We start from the raw sequence: 16,088 nt of genomic DNA on the forward strand, positions 1-16,088 counted from the left end.
GCTACCAAGTATTAACTAATCCCAGGTACATACTGTAAGACTAGACAAGCTTCTGGGTTGAGTTGGTATTGTAGACAAGGCAGCATAACCTCCTCAAATTTAGGAAAGAAACAAACATTCAAATGCCTTTGCTGAAACAAGCTCTCCTCTAATCGGACAATCAAAGCTTAAGAACAAGTTCCAGAAAGTTTTTCCAACTAATATCAAACACACTAATGGAATCAATTCCATTTCTTATTCAGTAATGCAGTAGTAGTCAAAAGCCTTTATAATTTATTCTTGAACCAGATTAAGTACTAGAGCACTTGGAACATTTCCAAATGCAGGGAAGAGAACTTTGGGATCAATAGGATTAACTTCCAGTTCTTAGGCTTTACTATGCCAATAGCACAAGGAGTCTGATAAGTTTCTTCAAACTGTGATAGTTTTAAAAGGAATTTTCTGTCCTAGTGTGTAAAATCAGTCAAGAACATGGAAATTGGCAGACTAACTAATATATCCAGAGGTACTTCTGCTGCTGTTGTTCATCATACTTATGGTGAGTACCAGAGAACCACATACTACCCTCAGGAAAATAACTTATGTTCTTCAAAATGCTACGAGTGTTTTTGTTTAGGGTTTGGTTTTTTGGGGTTTTTTTTGGTTTTTTTTTTTTTGGGGGGGTGTTGTTTAACTGCTATTCTCACTATTTGGTACTTTATCACTCTGCTAGGGAGAGATAGGTGATAAAGTAGAAGGAAAAAAAACTGTTTGTGATCTAATAATGCACAAGCACTCTAATTTACTTTTAACAAGCAGATTTTCATTTTTATTAACCTAATGTTAGGCAAACACTTTAGTAATACGCTATTTAACAAACAGAAAGTAAAATAAAGTCTGAATAGATGGAAGATGAAATAGCATGTTTCAGATTTGTGTTAAATTTAAACCAGTACTATGTGAATTTTCACCAGCCAAGCCAAAGATTTCAGCAATAAAGTAACACCCAACATAAGGAAAACTAGTTCCTACTCCCCAGAAATCTACTTTTAGGTTTTTGTTACTTAATTCCAAAGAATCACTTTGATATGAAAGACAGAAGTGCTGAAACAACACACTTTTTTTTTTTTTTTTTTTTTACACTACTTGTGGGTGTTGGAAATAGATTGGCAGAGAGGGGAAAAGGTCCTGGAACTATTGCCCAAATTAAAAAAAAATCAGCATGCAAATACTTGGTATTGATCTGAAACTGAGTTTTCTGCTAAATGCATTATCTGTTCAGAATGGCTTATTTAACTGATCTAAGTGTCCCAAAGACTGAGGATGTCAGGTTTTGATACTATCTGTAGGGACAGGATACAGCTATGAAGATTAACCCTAATATTCACCAATGCTTTGGATCTGTTTAGGTCCAGAGTACAAGGCTCACCACCCATTAACATTTTCCAATGAAAAGGCAAGGTTAAATATGCACTGGCATTACTACTGCAAAGAGAAGGAAAGCTGAGTTTCTTTCTGGCATTGGCTGAGCTGCAGCCGGGTGCACACATTTGCAATGATTGTGGAGAAAATTGATGAATGTCGATACTGTTAGTTCCATATGCAGGAGATGGTGAAATGCCAGTATCTGACACAAGATCATTTTTTTCCACCAAGAGCAAATGCTGTCCACTGCTGATATCTCCTAGGGTCCAGCAAGAGAGGAAGAGCAGCATGTCCCCAAAACATGTGGTGGGAAACAGGCAGAAGGGATTGCTTTGTAGGCTCAGATATGCTCACTATAGATTTAAAGTTCCTTTTCTGTAGCTCAAGGTCAGACTTGTAGTTGTCTTTCCCTTGCGTCCAAACCCAAAGATGACCTTTTGCAGGAACATTAGTTGCTTCATGGTTTGTAGACTGAATGAAGCACCAAGATGGGAGAAGAGCATCGTCGTGTCTGTTGATACTGTGCACTCAAACCATACATTTCCATCACCTGGTTGGCCAGGATTTAAGGAGAAATCAAGTGACAGTCTGAACCCATAGCTGCTAAACATCAAAGCTACCATGGGACAGCATACCTCAGAGCTGGCTACAGGCTGACCTAAGTCATTCTAAGAAACTCTGGCTTCTTCCATTGAGACACAGTCATCACTTTTACAGGGACACTCCCAAAATCCTGTCTTAAGGAAAAATGGGGTCCTATGTTCCAAATATTTAGAGACCGATTCAAACCCCACCAGCTTAATAATGTCTTTGAATTTATTAAGAATCTCATATATTCCAGCATGAAAAGGCAGAACTACTGAAACTAGAGGCAAGATTAATCAATAAATGTTGGATTGATTCACATAATAACATTTCCCCTTAGCTATTCTGAGTAATTTCATTCACTAAAGAGAATCAGACAGTCATTTTCATTTACCAGTATGTCAGGGATTTCTATACAGACTTTGAATATCTACGTTCATTTAGCCACATCCCTGTTTGAATGAGGCTTAGAATGATGCACAAAGGCATTTGAGCTATCATTTCCACCTGCATTCTGGAGGTTAGTTTCCCCTCTGCAATCACAATGAAAATACGTAAAATAATAAGATGCATTGGCTACAGATAAAGCATACCAAAGTCACAGAATCACAGAATCACAGAATCATATAGGTTGGAAAAGACCTTTAAGATCATCGAGTCCAACCATAAACCTAACACTACCAAAACCACCACTACACCATGTCCCTAAGCACCTCATCCAAACGTCCTTTAAATACCTCCAGGGATGGCGACTCAACCACTTCCCTGGGCAGCCCGTTCCAATGCTTGATAACCCTCTCGGTGAAGAAAAATTTCCTAATATCCAGTCTAAACCTCCCCTGCCGCAACTTGAGGCCATTTCCTCTTGTCCTATCACTTGTTACCTGGGAGAAGAGACCGACCCCCACCTCTCTACAACCTCCTTTCAGGTAGTTGAAGAGAGCGATAAGGTCTCCCCTCAGCCTCCTTTTCTCCAGGCTAAACAGTCCCAGCTCCCTCAGCCGCTCCTCATAAGACTTCTGCTCCAGACCCTTCACCAGCTTCGTTGCCCTTCTCTGTACGCGCTCCAGCACCTCAATGTCTCTCTTGTAGTGGGGGGCCCAAAACTGAACACAGTATTCGAGGTGCGGCCTCACCAGTGCCGAGTACAGGGGCACGATCACTTCCAGCACAACTGGTAATTTTTTCCATAAGTGATCCGAGCAATACTAATACAAGGTTATGCCACTCCGTCTACTTTACCACTTTATTTATTTTTTTAAATAACAGATTACATCACAGCTAAGGCTGCATGATGACTTTTCAGGAAGTTCTGTGGAACCAGAAAAATACTTGTGGGTTTTGCAGCTTTCTTAAACACATTTTGCATCTGAGTCCACAGAACACACTGTGGTGTTCTTTTACTTCAAGTTTCACCTTTTTTCAAGACAATGGGGATATAGGTCTTTTTCCACTGAAAGCGGCCCAAGTTTATGTGGAAAAATCTGTCCTTAAAAAACCAGAAGTTTTCACTTTGCAGTAGAAAAAATAAATCATTATTTCCTCAAAGGGTGAAAATGCTGGAGAGAACGTGGGTGCATCCCTGAAGGGCATGAGAAGTGATGCCAGTGGTCCCCAGACATTCAGACACCCCAAAGGAAGCTGAGGACACCAGTACCCCCAGCCTCTCCATACCCTGGGGAGGTGCCTTTTCCGTGCCCTGGAAGGCATTGCAGGGAGCAACACACTGGAAAGAGGGGCACATGCTTTAGTCCCTGCTCTCTCACCAGAGCTGGGGACCCTCTCTCCAGCAGGCAGGACACATCTACCCTGATCAGAACGTGGACCTGTGAATAACCTCTGAGAAGGTGGCATCTAAGCCACCTTGCTCCTTTCTCACATAACAGACACCAGGAAGAGAAGGAAGTGCATAAAAGGAAGAGACCATCATGACTGCTGTGAGCCTGACAGAGCTCCCTAGGCACACAGACTCCAGCTCCAGCACCTTCTTTAACCTTTCCCTGGGCTAAACAAGGAGGCCCTTTGTCTCAGCCCTTCCTTCGGGCTGGTGTGTTTGGGCATGTTCAGCTGCGCACACAAAGACTCTGCAAGCAGGATACACACAGCGGTAATGCAGAAAAAATTGGCTTGTTGGCTAAGCCACACAGAAGACAGCTGGGATTTAGTGAGCTATAAGGCTAGGCGTTAGTTTGCTCCCTGCCCAGGGGGGCCCCTCAGGGTCTTTGCTGGCCAGACAGGCACCAGTCCGGCAAGGAAGGGTCAGCCTGCACAGCTTCAGGAACGGCACTTCCACACTGCCAAGCTGCTGTCTTCCACCAGCTCCATCAACACCAATGACTTGACCCAATTACCCGATGATCCTGACTAGCCTCCTTTGCCCCCTGCTTACTTCTTCCCTTTTAGGGTTTTGTCTTTCGCTACTGTTTTTTAGGCTCCTGAGTCTTTGAGCTACTGATGATCTGGTCTCAACTCTCCTACTGCTGGCTATAATTTTATCCTTCTTACCTTTCAACAGAATTTCTCACAGGTCTTCTTCAGCAGTGTGAGCAAGGTTGTGCAGCTGGGCCAAGTCAGAGCTGGACCTTGAAGCCTTGGGACACAGGCAATTAAGTCTTTAAGAAAGGAGGCAGGGGGGGTCCAGCAATGGTTCTTCCCTCACCTTTTTCTAATATGATCTACATGGCATAGGACCAAGCTTGTAAATCCTGGCTAGGAGACAAATGTCAGTGGTTCACAACTGTTAAGATGTATATTCAATAGCTGAGATTTAGGGTCTTACCAACTGAAATTTAAATGCCTGCAAGGCAGGCAGGATTTTGAAGGCATTGCACTTAGATTTAAGTACTTAAAGTAAGAAACAGAGACCCAAACAATCCCCAGTGATTCAACAGAGTTGTGGGTTGTTTTCTTTTTTTAACCTAGAAGGCAACTTAGATGGGGAAAAACAGCACCTACTGCAAGGTACGTGTCAAAGGAGAATAGGCAGCAAAGCAGATTCTGGTGTAGCTGCTTGACTTTTTCCAGCACATACAAAACATACACAGGGAAAACTCCCTTGGCTTATGAGGAGAACAGAATTTCTCTGCCCATTTGCTATTCACCCTTTGCTCCAACTGAAAAGGAAATTCTAGAAATATCAGCTGGCACTTCTAATTGCAGAAAACCAAGGTTGAGACATTCCAGTACAGAAGAAAAATAACGTGGGTCAGGAGTAATGACAAATATTCCATTTGCCTTTATAGAACTAGCCAATATCTGTAATAAATCTACTTATGTATGTCTCCAGAAAATAAATGGTTGTGTTTGCTCAAACCACATTTGAATCAGCTTCAAAAAAAGGTTTCATTTATGTCCATTAATTCACCTTCGGTTTCAGAAGAAGGGTTCAGTGGGTCCTATTTCCTCTGAAGTACTGAGCTAGGTAATTGTTATGTCCCTGAGCTGCAAGAGGCACCCAGGTGCTTCACATATTTCTATTTTTACCCAAGCTTTACACTTCAGGTAATTGACACATAAGGAAAATCATAATCACAATCCATCAAACTTGTTTCAGCATGTGTCTAGCCATGTACAGGCTCAAACAGACTTCAAACAGAATAAGTGTCATACTGAACTGGGAACACAGGGCTTGTCCAAACAGTGGGAGTCAAGAGTCTGCACACCTCTGAGGACACGGGCTTGAAGTCTCATTTAGAAAACAGGACTAATTTGATCCTCAGGAACTGATTCATAGGACTATATGTCACAGTTTATCATGTTGGCTAGACCTGAGCTTATAATTCAGATTACCTTTATACTCAGTTAAAAAAAAAAAAAAAAAAAAGGCATTTACTAGGGGTCAGTTCAAAGTTTATGTCTAAATTAGATCACAGTGTCAGCAGTGTGGAGTATATTTCCGTAATAAAGTCCCTCAGGTTAAAAGTTCCTTATTGCAGGCTCTGTCATTATATGTTCTTTGTTGCATGGATGTAGTATGTGCCAGGGAGCCACATTTTTATTATTGTCACATTGAACAACATAAGTGATGTAGAGAGCTGTAAGAACCAGTGTATTTCATTCACAGCCTGATCATAGTATCTAAATCTAAAAGCAAATTATTCAGCTCAGGACAGCAATCTTTTATCCCCTGCCCTACACATCATTCCTGCATTTCAGCTCTTCCTTGAAAAGACAGCAGGAAAAATGATGCAGGCTGAAGAAGCAAGAGGGGAAGCTAGATACTACATGATATACATGAATGCTGTTACCTCACATTTTTAACTACATGCTTCTAGTAGGTCTCCAGCTCTGCGAGCCTCTGGTTCACCTTGGAGCACTAGGGAAAAGGCAGCTGAGACAGGAACCACGTAGCAACCACAACTTTTCACCTCAGATCTAACTCACTTAGCCAACTGTCCCGTTTAATATCTTCTAGTGTAGCACTGCATACTAAAAATTCAGATGAAGTAACTCACACGGGGAAATTTTAACATTACTGCTAATTATTAAGTATGTGGCATCTAAAAGAACCAAACAATACTTTTACTTCTCTGACACATTTTTTACTGGAACAGAAAGGGGGAAAACAGTTAAAAAACATTGATTAATGCATGTCTTGTTATACCTCACTAATTAAGGCAGATTCCAGCTTTCACTAAATATAGCTCCACAAATGACTCTACTACTAGTACTAAGTAATTGAGTCTAAGGTACAAAAGTAAAAATGTAATAGAATTTAATGATGCACTCTATACCGCTAAGGGTCTCTGCTCCCGTGAAATGTTACAATAGGCTCTCTCAATATCGTCTACCTGTGGTATCATTTAGTACCCCAACAGGTACAATTCACTCTGTGGTTTCAGAGGATTTTTTTTAAACTACATAGCTGAAACTTAGTTATAATGCCTCTGTTGTAACTCACCATCTAAGAAATAAAAATGCTGACTCTCCCAAGCTAAAAAAGCCACATTTTAAAGGGTTGTAAACATTTAATTATTTTATGATTTAATGCATTTTTTATCAGAGTAGCAGTTTTGCACATAGATATAAAAGCCCAGGATGAACAGCTGATCCAATATATCTGGCTGGTAATACTGCTTTCAACAAACACATTTGATGAGCAAACATGTCCTCCTAGCCACCTACACTCATACCCATCTGTTAGGATGGCAACATGCCTCTGCACAAGATAACATGCCAGTATTAGAAGGCCAGAGAAACAAGCCAAAAGTAGGGCTAAGGAGAAATCTAAATAACATTACACTTACCAGATCTTCTTCCTGAATTTCATCCTACTTGTAACAAGCAGTATTACACTACTGCACACTGACTTTTAAAATTTGATTCCAGTTGTGTACAATTACAGGACAAGCAGCACACAGGAAAGAAAAATTGGTTGGTTGTGCATACTCGCAGCTGCCAAAAACCCTTGAGAGGGATTGCAGCTGGTAGCTGAGAAGCCCATTAACGATATCTGTCAATTTACTTTGAACAGCTAGAGACAGCAGGTGTTGCAGGTGAAGATAATTCCCTGGAAAGACTGTACCACCTGGGAGAGTCACAGTCAGCGCAGGGAGGCTAACTACAAGCTCTGTCTCTATAATGACAGTCTGGAATGGCAAGAAGTATAATTCACCCAGTCTGAACCGCAAACCTTGTCATAAGTTTGTTTTACAAACCTGTGTGTTGTACGCCTCAAAAAGGACAAAATCTCAAAAAACTTTTTATTCATCAATAAGTCTGGAGCTTATGCACTTACTGCAGTTGTGTGTCTTTGCCACTGTGAAGTGGGTAGAAATTATTCTGCATTCTGCAAAAAATAAACGGACAGAAGAAACTGCCATTTTACATTTCCAAGAATATAATGAGTGGGTTTTTCCTAATTTTGAGGTTTGCACTTTACTAAAAATAATTTCTGTTTTGATAGAAGTCCTTTGGGTTTTTTCATAAATATAAAATTGCCCCCAGCAGCTTTTAGTATATGTAGGCAGTTCTTTTAGAAACTATGTCTTTCCAAAAGAGCATGGAAAAATTACAAAATATCTCTTAATAAAACTGATGATTAACAAAGTATTCCTTTATAGATGACCTGTAAAATTTCGAGACTAGATTAGAGAAGCATTTCCCACTTTGGCACTGAAACTCCATTTTCTAAGCTTTGGAAAACACCGGTTTTAATTAGTCTGCCATATGCTGCTGTGTACCTCTTTCTAAGCAGAAAGTCTGCTTTGGGATCTCTCCGAGACTCAGCCACCCTGACACATCCAAATCTCCCACTGACCGTACAAACTATTTAGGACCTAGTCCAAAGCCCAGGGGAAAAGATTGTTATTACCCCTACCCTGTTCCCCTCGCCATGATAGCTGTGCACAGTGGGGAGGTACAGTCCCACCTTTTGAGATGATTAGAGTTAGTGCTGAGATTCTCCGTCCTTTCTCTAATAGAGCAGAGACAGAAGAAGATATTCATTTTAAAATGTTTTTAATTGTGAGAAATCTATGCCAAGAAGATGAATCTTCCAGTTCTTCCTGAGAGGGACAATGCCAAATATTACAGCCAGCCCATGACTGGAGAAAGCAACCAAGAAAGGATGACTGCACAGAGAGGAGGGCAGGGAGAGGGTAAGGGAGTTTTCAGCTATGTCAGCCCCCCTCAAGCTTTTTGGCCTAACTCAAAGCTATGCAAGGTCATTTTCTTCAAGAACACTGTAGAATTTATTAGGATCTGCCTTTCTTGATAAAATTTTCTTGAAGAAAAAGAAAGCAGGAAGAAAACAGACAGAGATCGGAGCTCCTTCACTAAGTACAGAAAAGAGGAACCTCAAATACTGGTCCATTTTCTACTGTCATCTCTATGGAGAGTCTATATTCTGTGTTGAATGGCTGTTAGCATCATGCCCTCTACAGTAGCTCATTCGCTCTTTATATATTCACGTAAAATTCTCTGATCTCGACTTTACATTATGAAAAGGACTTCAGTTGCCAAAAAAAATGCAGCCCTTAGACATGCTGTGACTTTTGCACCATCCTGTTTTTCACTCCTGTCTGAATGATACACCTGTCTGCTTTTTTTGCCTATTTAGATTAAGGCTAATGTAAGGCATTTGTTATTTGGTCTTCATTTTTACATCATACCTAGCCCAAAAGGGATCCAGCCTCTGTCCACTCAAGGCTAATACCATAAAATAATGTGATAAATAATGCTAACTATTTTCATTTGTTCTGTTGCTTCAACATTTTAATCCAGACACTGAGAAAAGCAATATCTTGCACTCATAAGAACCACTTCTCTAGCTAATGTACTTGAGGAAAGCTCAGTCATATATAACCTAGAAAAATCACATACTGAATAGAGAAATAGTAAGCTGTTTCCTTGAGTAGAGGAGAATTTCTCCTCTAATGTTTGTTTTCTAACTGAATATTGCATTTTTCTGTAGGTTCTATTTCTCACTGCCTGAAAACTCTGCTTTTTCCTCTTATTTCTTCCAAGCTGCTGCTTAGAACTTTTGAAAAATAGCTACTCTGTACTAACTCATAGCTTGGAGTTAGGTGGGATAATATCATTTAAATTCAAAACTATTAGTCAGACTAGTTTGGGTTATAGGGTTATATGACAGAATATGTCAATTAAATCATTATTGAATTGACAGAGTGTAGAAAAGTTCATTCTTCTTAAATCCAGTAAAAGAAACCCAAAAGAGAAAGTGCTCATAAAGCACAGAACAGAGAAAGCTCTATTTTTAATATATTTTGCTGTCTCGGCTCCAGAGCTGAGTCTTCTAATCGTGCACTGAATTAGTGTCCTACTAGCAGTGTTCTTAAATTTCAAATATACAATCAGCCTGATACTTTGCTGTTAATCTACCTAATGTACTAGATTTACCTCTAAAACCCAGTACTGTTGTTCAACTGTGCAGCAAGATGCACAAGTAATAAATACAATTACAGACACAATGCAATTTGCTTGTATACAGTATCCTTCATACCTGAGGTAAAAAATGCTTTGTAGACACAATCAGTTATGGACTAACTAGAAAAGGAATATTTTAAGGAGTGATTTAAGTAGAGGTACTAAATCATAGATGAGATGGCAAAAAGTTCTCTCTTTGCACTTTTAAGTTAAAAGAGAGCTGGGAGAGAGCAAAAAGTCAAGCGAAGATGTGGAGTTGAAGAGCAGGTTGGGAAGAGCAGACTGTGAAAGCAAAGCAGAGCAAAGCCATGAAAAATTTTAACAGAGAGGGGTCTGGAACTTCCAGCATATCACACACCATTCTTCCATAAAGTATAACGTACTGCCTGTAACTTCAGTTGAATTAACTATCAAGGCACTTCTGAAAATTTCACTCGGTTCCCATCTACGTATTTAACCAACTGAATGCCCTTGCAGGTCTGGTACTTGGCATAATGACAGAAGCACACAACTGATAAAATGTTGGGAGTCAGTATGAACATTATGCCATGCACAATCTCTGTTACAATTTCATGGCAAAGGAGAAAGTATACATCTGGTAAGTGGGTATGACGAATGGTTTTTATCACTTGCAATTTATAAGGTGTTGCACCAGTTTTGTAAAAATTGTGGCTAGCTAGGAGGTCATTTAAGTAACATAGTGAATAAACAGCCCAAGAAGATTATAAACTCAGAGAATCTCCAAGAAAGGGAAAATAACTAACTTGCTACATTAGTTTTGTGCAATCCTATTCCAAAGAATAATTGGATAACATTACCTAAACTACCTCCCTCATAAAAGAACCAGGAAGACAATTGTGAAAACAGAGAGGGCAGGATTTCATCATCAAACAAAGTGAGAAAAAGTTGCTCTACAGCTATGGTTCCAATCCTGTGTTCGCATTTATGTTCCACTTTTGTGACCCTGTAACCCAGAAGTCAGTATTTGCCTTTACTAAAGGGGGTGAATCATTAGTTTTACTTAAACTGCTTGTTTGGAAGTGTATTTGTGGCTAAGTAAAATCTCAGTTAATGCTTGCAAGCAGAAGCACTGTTTCTTTGAAAACAATACACCCAGATAGAATGGTCTCACAGACAAGTCCTTGGAGCCAAAGAAAGATTTGGGGAAGTTGTTCCCTATAAACATCAGGAAACAGCATCAAAAGCATTCAAAAGCCACCACAGAGAGGGCAGCTTGCTCAAAGAGGCATTATCCAGTTCTTGTCTAGCACAGGGCAGGCAAGGGGCAGATGGTTTTTAAGTTTCTGGGAAATCCTATACTGTCACACTTTGCTTTTCAGTTGCTTTCCTAAAATACAGCTTGAAAAACAAATCCTCATTTTCTGTCTAGTGTTTCAGTAAGTAGCAAAATCTCTCAGGTGGAGACTCTCTTTTAATGTCTCCCAACTTATTCCTATAGTGTCTGAAACAGATATGTTACCTACAAGTCACTATCTCAGTAAGAAAAACAGACAAAACTTATTAAGTCTGATGAAATCAAAACTCGAATAAACACATCATACAGCCCTACAGCCAGAGAATCAGCAGTCTGTCAGAACAGACTAGTTATGTCCTCCTAGTTATGCTTCTTCACATTTTTTTCCAGAGAGACGAAAGTACACATTTAAAAATGATTGCAGGTAGGACCAAGCAGAGACTTTTCCAGCTATTGCTTTCATCATTCAACAATTTTTCTTAACCACAGCAGTGTCTCATGAATAATCTCAACAGTGTCCAGGGGCTCTGTGATTATTCCAGGACTGAATAAATGTGACTGATGGGAAATCAGAACACTAAAACTCTTGAGTGTTGTGCAATCTCACCAGGCATAATTGCTGTGAAATTGTTTAGCATGTTTTGTTGTCCTTAAAATTGAAACCACAGACACATCTCAAGACCCACTAGGAACCAAATCCTATCCTTCCTTTCTACGGATAGAAAAAAAAAAAAAAAAAAATTCTGTACTTGCAGTTTTTAAGAACCAGTGTACATCTATACTTTCACTTACATTAATCATTTCAAAAATATTAGCTGAGTAACATTTGATTTAATGAATAGTCCAAAGATCAGTTTCCACTCAATATCAACACTTTTCTATCTGAGCAATAGGAATATGTACTAAATTAATGGATATGATTCATCCATTTTGAGGATATTCTGAACTATCTTTAACCGTGTCACCTGAAATAAACTTTCATATTTTTTGCAAAGTTGCATATGAATCTTGCAGGTTTCAGATGTGTAAATAACATCACATGGGAGCCAAGACTGCTGAGCGTCTGAATAGAAACACTAAATGATGCATAGTGGAAAGGAGGGTCGGATTTCCAGATTTGTGCTTAGATCACGTTTTCTTCATATATGCTCAATAGTAAAAAGATTTGCTCAACACAGATACTGCTCTAGCAACTCCATTTGGTGCATTGCAGACAATATCATACCTAGAAATGTAGCAGTGAGCTTGAGAAGGAATCTTTTATTCCATTTGCCCCATAGTATACTACAAATACTTTTAACTCTTCTTTTTTTATGTCTTTTAAAGCATTCACCTACTCAGATTTATCAGATTCAGTATTAAACCTTCTTAAGGGACAAGTTAAAGTTTAAAATTTTACTTTAAAGATAGTTGTTAAATGTATTGAACTGTATTTAAGACATTAAAAATCAACATAGCCTATGTATTATCATTATTGCTCAACATACTTATTACAGTACAGTCTAAGAGCCAAATATGACAAGATTGCACAATACTGATATTGAGGATGAGAGATGATCCTTGTTCCAATAGCTACCAATCTCAAGCAACAAACAAGAATGAGTGGAATGGGAGGAATATACCATTCATGCCAATAAAACAGAGCGAGAGCTGCAAGGCCCATGATAATTCCATGACTGATTCACTTTTATTTCATTATTTCAGCTTTTGGGTGAGAATCACAGAAATCAGCCTGCATTCTTCAGTCTCTGTGTGAACAGTTTTGTTCAGCTTTTCTGCCAGCTCCTTTCTCAGGTAGAAAATGTGATTTCTGCTTACAAATCCAATTCCTTCCATACGTCATGCAAGAAATAATAGAAATTTGCATCCCTCAGAACTTCCTAGTGATTACTATTATCAAAGTCTACAACTGCAATTAGGTGATAGAGTAAGTAGGGAATTAACCAAATATGTCCTTTAGAAGAATTTGAGAAGTCTGGTAATGAAGGGAACTTCATAAACGGCATGTTCTTTGTTATATTCAGCTCTTGAAAAGCAGGAGAATGAAACCCTGTACTATGCTGTCTTCTTTCATGCTGTGCATCATACAGGGACAGAGGGAGAGGGGGAAGAGCTGCCTTAGGTGCCAGCAGGAATTCAGCATCAACAAATGGTCCCACTGAGTTCCTGCTGTCTGGGCTACTGATCAGTTCAAATCCAGATGCATGCTTCTGCTGCTCCCCTTGCTCGCCTGCAGCATGCACTGAATTAACAATTACTTTCTTCCACTCCTGTCCTGCCCTCCGCAGTCTCCCTAGCCCTTTTGCTTCTGTTTGATCTGTCTTTCACTTTGTGATGGTGACTGGTTTTTTTCATTGCTCAAGGTAATCAGAATCCAGAATAAAAAATAAGCAGCTGAGAATGACCTGGAGTTGCTTGTACAGCTGCTTAACTTACTGTATCGTTCAGCTGGGCAGAGGATATGGGGGTTTTGAAATGGTTTTGGGAATCCTCACGGAGGAACCAGTTCCTGGAATATCTATTACCAGTTCTTGGAATATCTATCACGCTTACCCTTTGCACCTCATTAGCATTCAAGTCACTCCAAGTGTGTCAGCAGGTTGTTTTGGAGAGTACGTGTTGATTCCCAAACATACATATTCTCAGCTGGATTATGTCATTAAACATGAGTTTTCAGATTTCACTGTCTCATCCTTTTCAACCTGAAGTGCAAGCAAGGAACTCATGGTTCATAGAAGCAAACCAAAGTTATCCAAAACAAAAATTTAGTAGCTTTGGTATCTCACATTCCCCTTATTTAAGGAATAGTAAGTCAAAAGTTTTAAGGGTACTTTCAGCCTGGGAAGACAACAAGCTGATTTTGAGCTAAAGGAAATAAAGCAGTAATACCCAGAATCCAAAGCTGAAAACTAAAATTTGAGAACTTTTTTTTGCTTTAAACCAATTTGGAAATATTTCATCTTTCTCTTCAGAATAAATCTGACAATTTTCAAGCTAAGGCATTTATAGAATGGCTTAAAGCAAGGTTTATATTGAAAGATTTTTTTAACCATAACTTTAGAGAGCAGAACGGATTGGTGAATCTTTAGATGGAATTTGACTCCCATAGAATATGCAATTTCACAAAAACAGATATGTTCAACAGAAAGAATGCAGCAATGTAAGAAAGGCCATACAATGTCAAGCTTAAAATCTAGCTAATCCAGTATCCTGTCTCCAGAAACAGCGGATAGCAGATAACTAAGGAAGAGCATAAGAAAACAGCAAGCACACCCTGATGCTTCACAGATTTGAAGGTGCCTGAGACAGAGGCAAAGTCTTTGTAGTTAAGAGCTTATGATGGATTTTTCTTCCATCAGTTGTTCAATACTTTTTGAAATGGGTAAATTTGATCTATTTTAAAAAATTGTAAATGTATCAGCTAAAAATTCTGCACCAGTATTAAAATATTTTAAGGTAAAGAATTTTGATAACTCATTTTGAAATAGCTTCATTTTCATTTTTTACCCCATGTTGTAATATAACAAAATATTTAAAATTCAAAGATGAAGAGAAATATTTCTATTTTATCAAAATTAAATGTTTAGTATGACTCAAAACAATATTGGGGTGGGTTTCTTAGGCTTTTTTTTTTTCCTTTATGAAGAACTTTGACATCTGGGAGTGTATTCCACCTTAGAAATTTAGCCAAATTTTGCAAATCTTGACATCTTTTGAAAGCAGGAGGTCCATCATACTGGTCTTTGAAGGCTTCCTGCTTTATAATTATGAACCACTGATAGACCTATTTGACATACACTACTACTTGGCAGTTCCATATGATGAATGCAAAAGGAGGAGAAGTACACGTAACGACACTGTTCCTGACCCACTGGGTCTCTTTGATGGACACATCTGGCCCATGTACTTAAAACACCGGAAAGAAATGAAGGACAGCGGTGTTGATGTTGTTTATTTAGATGGAGTCTAAATTGCCTCTCCACCTGGCACAAATCCTTAACCTGTATCTTGCATGTTGTGCTTTCTAAGCTCTACAAACATTAGCTAACGCTATTTGAGCATCTTCAAATCCCTCTGAAGACAACTGAATGTACAGGAAACTATGTGCAGTCAGAAAATGTACAGGGAAGGAAGGGAAAGTGCAAGGAGGAAATTATAGTCACCTGAGATAAAAGTAATTAAAATTCTTTGAAAAAATAAAAGAGAACTTCAAGTTACAGGGGTTTTATATTATCATAGAGGTGGTTGTTACTGTACATCACTTCAGTAATTTTGAAAAAATTTCCCCTTTACTAAAAGATGGTTCTTCCTCAGTAACTCTCCATATGTGACCCTACAGTTATCTATCACTAGAGTAGTATATATACATATTTCATAGAACATGAATTCATCAGTCATATTTGTTTTAATAAGTTGTTAATTCATTGTTCTAGACTGCAAAGGTCAATGGTTTGGTTAAAATTAAAGCTTCTCACCGTAAAAACACCTTATTCCAATACGCTTAAAGGATTTTAGCACATACCTCTCCTGTATGCAACATGCTTAGGACACCTATTTGTTCACTGATTAAGCATTTCCAGATGAAAACATGCAATGGACAGGCAAGTGGCAGGAAGTATGCTACTTTTAACATCCTGACTGGAACAACAAAAGACCATGGAAATATAATCTTGTCACATCTGCTTAGGTATTAGAACATTAGCAGTGTTGTGAACTCTCATAATTTTACCATGAAGCTCTTTTCTTTTTTTTTTTACCCTCAAAGCACAGCCAAGCACTCTGAATTGAAGACAAATGAATGAAACAATTTCTGGTTTCAGTTTCATATGGAGAAAAAAATTACATATTTTTTCCAAACTTTTTGTTTTCAAAGAGGTTGGTTTCCTGGCTGGACTCCTGAATATGTCAAGGCACCCTCTGCATTCCTGCTCCCCAAACCCACCAAACTGGAGGACCT

This window comes from Mycteria americana, chromosome 1, assembly GCF_035582795.1.
Source record: "Mycteria americana isolate JAX WOST 10 ecotype Jacksonville Zoo and Gardens chromosome 1, USCA_MyAme_1.0, whole genome shotgun sequence".
Taxonomy (NCBI): Eukaryota; Metazoa; Chordata; class Aves; order Ciconiiformes; family Ciconiidae; genus Mycteria; species Mycteria americana.